This window comes from Mustela nivalis, assembly GCF_964662115.1.
Source record: "Mustela nivalis genome assembly, chromosome: X".
Classification (NCBI taxonomy): domain Eukaryota; kingdom Metazoa; phylum Chordata; class Mammalia; order Carnivora; family Mustelidae; genus Mustela; species Mustela nivalis.
Window position 1 is genome coordinate 6,927,740 of NC_139040.1, and position 9,571 is coordinate 6,937,310.

Genomic DNA, 9,571 nt, shown 5'->3' on the forward strand with positions numbered 1-9,571 from the left:
GAAGTATCCTCTCTATCCTCTTCCCTGCAGATATTAACACTATCATTGGGGACTTACCTCCTGAGAAAAGCCAATGCTCCTCTTTGTCTAATAATAAGAGTCAGGTCCCAGTAGTCTCTGGAAGATTAATTAAAAAGTTTAGTGCTAGAACACAAGTCAGATACAATATAGATTACAGGACTTGTCTAATTTGTAAAAGAAAAACATTTTTATATAGGGTCAAAATCATCAATATAGGTGTTCTTTGCAGATGGGCTAGCAGATAGCTAAGATTGCTTCTGTTTGCCCAGCTGGCTGACTAAAAAGTCTCAGTATTGGTAGTCATACTAAATATACTCAAAATGTTAGAAATTGCTAGGTATAATATTTGGAATGAACATAATGAGAAAGATTTTCTTTGCGTGCCCTTCCCATGTGTACCTACTAACATTCCCAGAGGGAATTCAGAGGACATTCCCTTCACCACAACCTCATAGAAAGGAATGAAGGCTAAAATCTTCTGTAAAATATCGGGATACTGAAAAGTCTACATCTTCCGTGAAAAAATGGACTTGGGAAAAAATCCGCAAGATAGTACAAAAAGATAATAAATAACTTTATTTCATATTGGAGTCTAGGTGAAAAAGAAGTCTCCTCCGACTCCTCTTATTCCACTAACATCAGCATAATCAATCCTTAGGCAGGCAAAGGGGCTCAAATTTACATCCCCTCTGCAGCATGGGGGGAAAAAGACAAGAAATTAAGAGTTTTTTAAATTTTTTAAAAGATTTTAATTATTTATTTGATAGAGAGAAATCATGAGTTGGGACGGGGTGGGGGGTAAGGAGCAGAGAGAGAGGGAGAAACAGACTCCCTACTGAGCTGGAAGCCCGATGCAAGACTGGATCCCAGGACCCTGGGATCATGACCTAAGCCAAAGGCAGATGTTTAACTGACTGAGCCACCCAGGCACCCCTAAAATATGTTTTTAGTTGAGTAGAATCCTGGTGTTCTTGCAAGAAACAAATGCTAACATTCTCTAAAAAGATGGGTCCTTAGCTCAGGCTTTCTAGGATCTCCACAAACAGAGTTGGATTCTACGAGTTTTTAGTCCCACAATTCATAATAGACCAGAAAATAATCCATTTCCAACCAGAATTAGCAGAAACAATAAACTCTACAATTAGCCCAGAACATACACCTAATGGATTATCTAATATATAATCTAAAATATAGATAATAAAATAAAAGATAAAATGAAATACATGATTCCTAAAACTTTAAATGAAATATATGAAAGAGAAGAAAGATGCTCTTTTTTAAAAGATTGTTGGGATTTAGAAAAGAGTCAAATGGAATTTCTAAAATTTAAAAGGAAAAAAAACCTTAATAATTAAAAAGCATTTAAAGGTATTTCTTTTTGTGAAAACTGGGCTAGGTCTATCCCAACACTCAAGAAACTAAAGAAGCTGGATCTGTACACACATCATATCCCTTGCTGCCATTTTCCCGCCAGCTCTACTGAGATATCACTGATATATAACATATGTATGTTTAAGGTGTACAATGTGATGATTTGATACACAGACATCTTGTGAAACAAAATGTCCCCACGCCTTCTTAAAAGTATCAAATAACTAAGGAGAAAATATGAAATTAACATGGAAATTTGTAACCCTGAAAATAAATGGACATGAAAGCCACATTTATCCATAAAGTTATTTAGAGATTTTGGAAAACTTAATTTGAACTTTTATTTTGAAAACGTCACTAGTCTAAATAAAACACCGGCTGAAAATAAAATAATAACAATTATAAAATATTTCAAACTGAATGTTAATGAAAAAACTGTATATTAGAATTTAAGGAATGTGATTAAAGCATTATTAAAGTAAATTTATTGTTTCAAAATCATATATTAGAGAAAATAACTTCAACCAAAATGATACACTGCAGTAGATTGAGTACAGAAACAGAAACATGGACCCAAACAGCTGTTCTTTTTTTATTTTTCCAAAGATTTTATTTATTTATTTGACACAGAGAGAGATCACAAGCAGGCAGAGAGGCAGGCAGAGAGAGGGGGAAAGCAGGCTCTCCGGGCTCGATCCCAGTACCCTGTGATCACGACCTGAGCCAAAGGCAGAGGCTTAACCCACTGAGCCACCCAGGCGCCCCTGACCAGCTGTTCTTAATCCGCACACTAAAAAGAGATTTTCAAAATGTAAAAGAAGTCCCTTTCCCCATTGTTTTTGTTTTGTTTTGTTTTGAAAACAAAGTTATTCTTCATTCAAATATTTTAATACCATGTAGTGGATTTGTTATTTTCAAATGAAATGACTAAATATCAATTTCTCAGTTTACTATCTAATACATGTTTATATACACACATATATACATATTTGGGGTTCTTCTCAATAATTTCTAAGAGTTTAAAGAGGTCTTAAGGTGGGCGCCTGGCTGGGTCACTCACTTAAACGTCTGCCTTCGGCTCAGGTCATGATTCCAGGGTCCTGGGATCGAGCCCCACATTGGGTTCCCTGCTCAGCAGGGAGTCTGCTCCTCATTCTCCCTCTGCCTACACTGGCTTGTGCTCTCTCTCCCTCACTCTCTCTAACAAATAAATAAATAAAATCTTAAAAAAAATAAAAGAGGTCCTAAGGTGTTGGAGGTCCGATTAGAGAATGTCTACCCTAGAAAAAACACTTGAACCAAGGGTATATGTTAAAGTATGTCTGTAGCAACAATATTTAATATTTATAATAGCCCCACCAGAAAAATGGATGGGAACACATTAAGAACTTTGATACATTTTGTCACAATTTTCTCCAGAAACCTTATACAAATTTACATTTCCCCGGGCAATGTATGAAAGGACCCATTTTTCTCATATCCATTCCAACCCTGGTATTAGCACTTTTCTTTTTATTTTCCGAGGCTTCATTTTTTTTTTTTTTTAAGGAGATTGATTGATTTTGGGGGGAGGGACAAAGAGAGAGGGAAAGGGAGTCTTAAGCAGACTCCACACTGGCCGCCAAGCAGCAACTGGGGCTCGATCTCACGACCCTGAGATCAGGATCTGAGAGGAAACCAAGAATCAGATGCTTAAGCGCCCAGGCGTCCCTACTTTCTGATGTTTCAGATGTGATAACTCTTGTTTTAATCTTCGTTCCAGTGATAATTATTCAGGTTAAACACTTTGTACTTTTCATCTGCTACCCAGTTGTTTGTATTTATCCGTTTGTGCAGTGCGTGGTCATGTCATTAGCCATTACTCCAATCAGGCTGCTATGTGAGATATCTCTCTCTCTCTCTCTCTCTCACACACACACACACACACACACACACACACACACACAGAGATTGTGAATAACCCTGGAGGCAGAATTCGGATTTTAAGAAGATCGACCTCAAACACTTAACCCATAGACACAGAAAGCTGCACAGAGTTTACAACTAGCAATGCTGTTGAGGAGGTTTAGGGTTAAGCCTCAAACGTAAAGTAAATTTAACTTGGTTATAAAACTCAACGTCCACATAAAAATAATTGTTGAAGAGATAGAGTACAAAATATATGATATCTACGTTATGTTAATATGGTCTAAGCAATCCAGAAGTTGATGGGAGAGAAACATGCTCTACACTTTTTCTTCCACATAGGAAGAAAAATTAAAAATTAAGCAAATAATCATACACATAAAATGCCCTGAAAACAAAGCAGTCGGAATCTCTGTGAGGCTCTTTAGCATTCTAGTTGCTAATCTCTGCCGACTCCAAGAGTCTTGGAGTCTCGTCCTATTTTTGTGCAGTTCTGGAGGGAGTCCGCTCTATCTTTTCTGAGAAGCACAGAATGAGGAAGCCCCATTGTGTGGTTCTCTCCTCTCTAGAGATTTGCCCCTTGGTATCCAATTGCTCCGACAGCCTCAGACCCTGACTTCTATGGCTTCAGTCCAGTGGGGCTGCTACTTTTTCCCAGCAAACTGCACAGGAAAAGTAAAGTGAAGCTGTCTTTGTGGACTTCCCTTCTTTCAGGGACTATATCCTTTTAGAGACTTGTGTCCTCTTCTGTTCTGAAACAACTCGGTCCTAAAGACTGACATGAGACAAGCGAGGCGGGTTTTCATGCCTGGAGTCTGGAAGAAGCTATTGTGGCACAGAGAAGGCTATCAGAGCCTGAGAAAAGTGGTGTGGGCCTCACCACGGATGAGAGGCCCAGCACGGGGCATGAGAAACTAAACGGAGGAATGAAGGCACTTGCAAAAGAAGGCCGGATGCAGCCTGTCAGAGCCCAAGCAGAGTGAGTGCGGACGGCATCCAAAGGGCGTCATCATCACGGTGCAGTAGATCTTAGAGACAAGAGGTCTGGACCTGATTCCCGGCTCTGTTACTTCATCTATGACCTTGGCAATAGCCTTTAATCTCTTGGCTATTTCATTGGTAACCTGAGCTAAATATACCAACCTTGTCTATCTCTGATGGTTGATACGAGTTAAACACAAAACTGAGACAGTCTAAGGTAGTATAAATTAAAGTACGCTGGAAATGGTAAAACAATATACAAATAAGTTATGGTCTATCAGTAATAATTTTTTTCAGAGTAATTGAAAAACATCTTGCACAACATATCACTGATAAAAACTGAGTTGGTTTTGAAAGGCTTTGTGTAACTACCCAGCAAACAGACCACGGGCTTTGGAAGTTGTGTCACAGCCCTGCCAGCTACATAATACTGGGCCAGTTACTTAACTTTCTTTTTTTTTTTTTAAGATTTTATTTATTCATTTATTTATTTGAGAGAATGAGAGAGAGAAAGAGAGCAAGAACTGAGGGAGGGGTTGAAGGAGAGGGAGAAGCAGACTCCCCACTGAGCAGGGAGCCCAACAAAGAACTCCTTCCCACAACCCTGAACTCATGACCTGAGCCAACGTTACAAGCTTCACTGACTGAACCACTCAGACACCCCCAAAATTTTATTTATTTACTTGTTTATTTAGAGAGAGCAAGCACACAGGAGTGCAGGGAGGGGCAAAGGGAGAGAGAGAGAAAGAATCTCAAACAGATTCTGTGTTGAGTGTGGAGCCTGACACGGGCTCAATCGCACAACCCTGAGATCACGACTTGAGCCAAAATCAAGAGTCAAACACTTAACTGACTGTACCACCCAGGCACGCCCCCCCCAGGTTACCTAACTTCCCGAGCTTCAGTTTTGACATCCAAAATAATTGCACAGCTTCATTATGAGAAATAAATGGCACAGGATATGCACTCAGGAATAAAAGCAAGATTATTATCAACCTAAGAAAGCTAATAATAATTTCTAAAAACCTAACTATTGCCACTGGGCAATTTAGGTACCTATTCATTTTTATGGAAGTTTTTAACTGGATAACTATATTTGAATATCACCTTATGTGACTTATTTTCTCGTATTTGTAAATGATCACACCTTTACAGCATCTTAAGAAACTAAAACATTATATCTTTAAAGACTGAGAATTTGTAGGAGGATGTTAGAAAAATAAAGTCCAATTGGACTAATAAAGTCCAATTCAAATTAAGTTGAGCATATGAGAAGAGCCAAATTAACAGCAAGGACATAAAGTTTCTCATATCTATTTTTTAAATGCCATTTTGCCATTTGTGGACAATAACAGGAAATCAACCACAATTTGCTTGGCTACCTCATCATTTTGGTAACTGCAAGTCTATTTTTTTTTTAAAGATTTTATTTATTTAATCATTTGTGAGAGAGGGCAGGAGCATGTGTGCAAGAGAGAGTGAGGGTAGGAGGGGCAGATGGGGAGGGAGGGGCGGACTAGGAGTCATCTCCACACTGAGCACAGAGCCCCATGCAGGGCTGGATACCATGACAATGAGATCATGACTGAGGAGAAATCAAGAGTCACATGCTTAACTGACTGAGCCACCGGAGGCATCAGCAAGTCTATTTACTTAAAATGTGAAAGGCTGACATTTTTAGTCAATAGTTTAAAATGTTAATGTTGTGTTAATCTGAGAGCAAATCATTTCCTATTTAAACAGATTGATTTTGTCCAGGAGAGAGCTGTAATCTGCAATGATGTGGTAAGTCATTTAGAAATAATTAGAAAGGTCCTGTCACTGAAAGAGATCAAGCAATAGTTTTGGGAAAAGGTTTCGTAGAAAATATATGTTGGTTAGTGCACATTTACTGTCTTTGTTTATATAGTATTTCTTTGTGTTAATAACATGATTCTAGATCAGTACAAAAAACATGGCAAGAAAAATGGTAAAGATGAGTATACTCGACTAACCTTCCAACAAAACTTCTCCTCTCCCAGGAAATTGCAACTATTTTTGGTGAGAAGTTCCTGAATTGTTAGACATCAGAAAGAGAATCAAGAAGCAGCCCATATAAGAAAGATGCATTCTTGGGGTGATGATGCTGCCTTTAAACAAATACTTTACTGGTAACATCTGTTTGGCTTATCTGACTTTTAGCTATAATTGCCTTCAACTCTCATAAAATACTCTAAAGGTATTATGCTTAAGCACAAAGAAAATACAAACCATGGCTTCTTATCAGGACCCTCCCTCAATACACACACACACACACACACACACACCCTTGTAACTTACATAATGAGGCTCTGTAGCAACAGGGACAGGGACAGAGACAATCAGTGAACTGACTTACTGAGGACAGCGTTGTCGACACATTAAGTATGTTGTGTGACAATATTTGAGAATATTTTGTGGCAATATTTGAGACATACTACTACCAACAAAATGTATTGTTTGTGTGAAATCCAAATGTAACAGACCATCCCGCTTTCTTTTTTGTCTGTTGTTATTGCTGCCGTTGTCACTTTTGTTTTGTTCTATTTTCCTTTGTGGCTAAATCTGTCCATCTTAACTCAGTTGTGTTCTATTGTTGGCTCTGTACTTATTAACACTATGATCTTAATTGAATCACTTTCTCTTGGATTGTCAAATTAAGCTAAAATCATGATTCCAGTTTTCATTTTTATATTTCCACTTTGAGAATAAATGCCACGCTTAATGATTTGCTTCCAGGTCAGCCACAGGTGACTACTAAACAATTAATCAATTATCTGAACAAATGTTACAGTGACTAAAATTAGCCATATTGGCTTCAGGTATTTAGAGGATGATGTTATCAGTTTAACAGCCAATAGTCTGTCTTTGTAATGAACTTGAAAATGGCCAAGTCCCCCCTCCCTCAAAACTATCTATATGATGTTTTAATTATATTCTCCTTCTTCCCTCTCTAAACCTCCTTGCTTGGAAAATCTATAAATGGCTACAACGGGGAGTGGTCAACACCCTGTCTTTGTAAGGACCTTAAAAATGGCCAAGCCCTCCAGCCTTTTCTGGAGATTTTCTCTCTTAGCTCATTGTCACTCTCTAATACTACCTCAGCCACAGTTCTTGGTAATTTCATTATTTGCATGTGTAGTGCTTCGAAGACCCTGAAATTTCATTTGACCTCCTCTTCCCAAATGTTCTTGTTTTGCACCTTATCTTATCTCCCTACTCCCATGGGTAGATGCTAGACCCTGTCATAACAAAAGATGGAACCACTTCCTAGTGTCAGCTTCAAACATCTCATTCTGTCTACTGTGTTCTACATTTTCATTTCATTTCTGCCAGTTCCCAATTCCAATTATCCTCTCCCCACCTTGTTACCCTTAGTAAGTTTTCACTCATTTCCACCTAGCTTAAACTGCACAGTCCATCCATATGATAGACATTAATGTAACTGGTTTTCCTCTACTTCTGGAAACCCAGAAGTATAGCCATTCTAAACCTCTTAAGGTTAGGCAAGGCTCTGAAGGCTTTATTTTGTAAATAATTGTAATTCACTCCTTCCCTCATTGTCATAAAAACCTATTTTCTGCATTATCCTTCCATTTCAGATATCCGACAATTTCTTTTCCAACTTTACTCTCAGCTGATGACATTGTTTGGGGGGAAAAAAAAAAGGAGGAGAGAGAGATGAACAGATAAAGAAAGATGTTCAGAAAAGAACCTTATAAGCTATCACAATATATATCATGTCCCTTCCCAGAAATATACACATATGTTAGGCCTTTCTTCCTGTTCATATTGGCACATTGTCCACACTCTGTTCTAAGGCTATCTCCTCCACCTTTCCCCAAGACCCTAACTTTGAAAATAACATCACACTTTCGTGGCCGTGGAGGTTTTAACAAAGGCCAAGACCTAGGACCTCTGGAACATGTAGTTTTATTAGGAGAGTTCCTACATCCCTGCGAAGATGACACAGTCTGTAGTCGTACTACAAATGAAAAGAAGATGTCTTATTTCAATGCTCCAGTTGATTTACAGAACAAAGAACAGCTTGGTAAGGTGGAGGAAATATGCGGACAACTTCGAGATTTTTGTTTTTCTGTGAAATTGTCAGAAAATATTAAGGCATCTTCCTTTAAAAAAAAACTGCAGAAGTTCTATACAGACCCAAATAAACTGATACCATTGCAGGGGTTTTTATCCCAACCTCCAGGTGAAAAGGAAACCCCAACAGGTGGTAGCAGGGGAGGCCAAGGAGAGGGAAGGGAAGAAGATGACAGAGGAGAAAGAGGATGTAGAAGCGGAGGCTTCCAAGGAGGAAGGGGTGGTGGTGGTTTCAGAGGGAGAGGACATGAAGTATAACAACCGGCAAAGAAACTTCCTTCATGATCTAATTCTATGGACCAAAAACTTGTTTCTTCAGCTACTCTTGAAGAACTGGTCATTTTATGACAATGGAACTAAAATGTCCATGCCGCTCAAAAATGAGCACAACAGAATAGGCAATTTTGCTCTAAAAGAATACAAACAAGTGTTTTGATGTTCTGTACAATGATTGGAACTCTGTGGGAGCTTACTAAATAGACACTTTTCATTTGAAGCGTACTTGGAATTTTTTTAAAATAAAGTGTGTTATTTCTTTAAGTTTAGAAAAGAAAATAACATCACTCTTTCAATTACCCTCACTTTCCAGAATCATTCTAATTTCCTTCTCTGTTGGATTTTTCCCATCAGCATACAAGCATGCTATAATTTCTCCTACTTTATTAAAACACTTCTGTCCTACACCTGTTGTAGCTACTGCCCCTTTTCTCTGGTACTCTTAACCCCAAAGTGCTTTGAAAGACTTGATTGCATTTGAGACCTCCTGTTCCTCTCCTCCCATACTTCCTTGGGCTCATTCCAATCGGAACCTCAAACCCACCATTACACCAAAACCGTAGTAGTAGATGTCACAGATAACCTTCATGTATTCAAATCCAGTCACTGTCTCTCTGATATGAGGAAGTTGAGAGGCAACATGGGGGGCAGGAAAAGAAAAAAATGAAACAAGATGGGATCGGGAGGGAGACAAACCATCAGAGACTCTTAATCTCACAAAACAAACTGAGGGTTGCTGGGGGAAGGGGGGAGGGAGAGGGGGGTGGGATTATGGACATTGGGGAGGGTATGTGCTATGGTGAGTGCTGTGAAGTGTGTAAACCTGACAATTCACAGACCTGTACCCCTGGGGCTAATAATACATTATATGTTAATTAAAAAATGGGAAAAAATAAAT

The 9,571-nt window shown here is 38.7% G+C and overlaps 1 pseudogene across 1 annotated transcript; it reads left to right on the forward strand.

Annotated features, from left to right (window-relative positions):
• The first annotated feature begins 4,223 nt into the window (after positions 1-4,223).
• LOC309856637 (H/ACA ribonucleoprotein complex subunit 1 pseudogene) lies at positions 4,224-8,655 on the forward strand (annotated as a pseudogene). The gene is made up of 2 exons: positions 4,224-4,276; positions 8,118-8,655. The product of its transcript is annotated as an H/ACA ribonucleoprotein complex subunit 1 pseudogene (transcript).
• Positions 8,656-9,571: the final 916 nt, after the last annotated feature.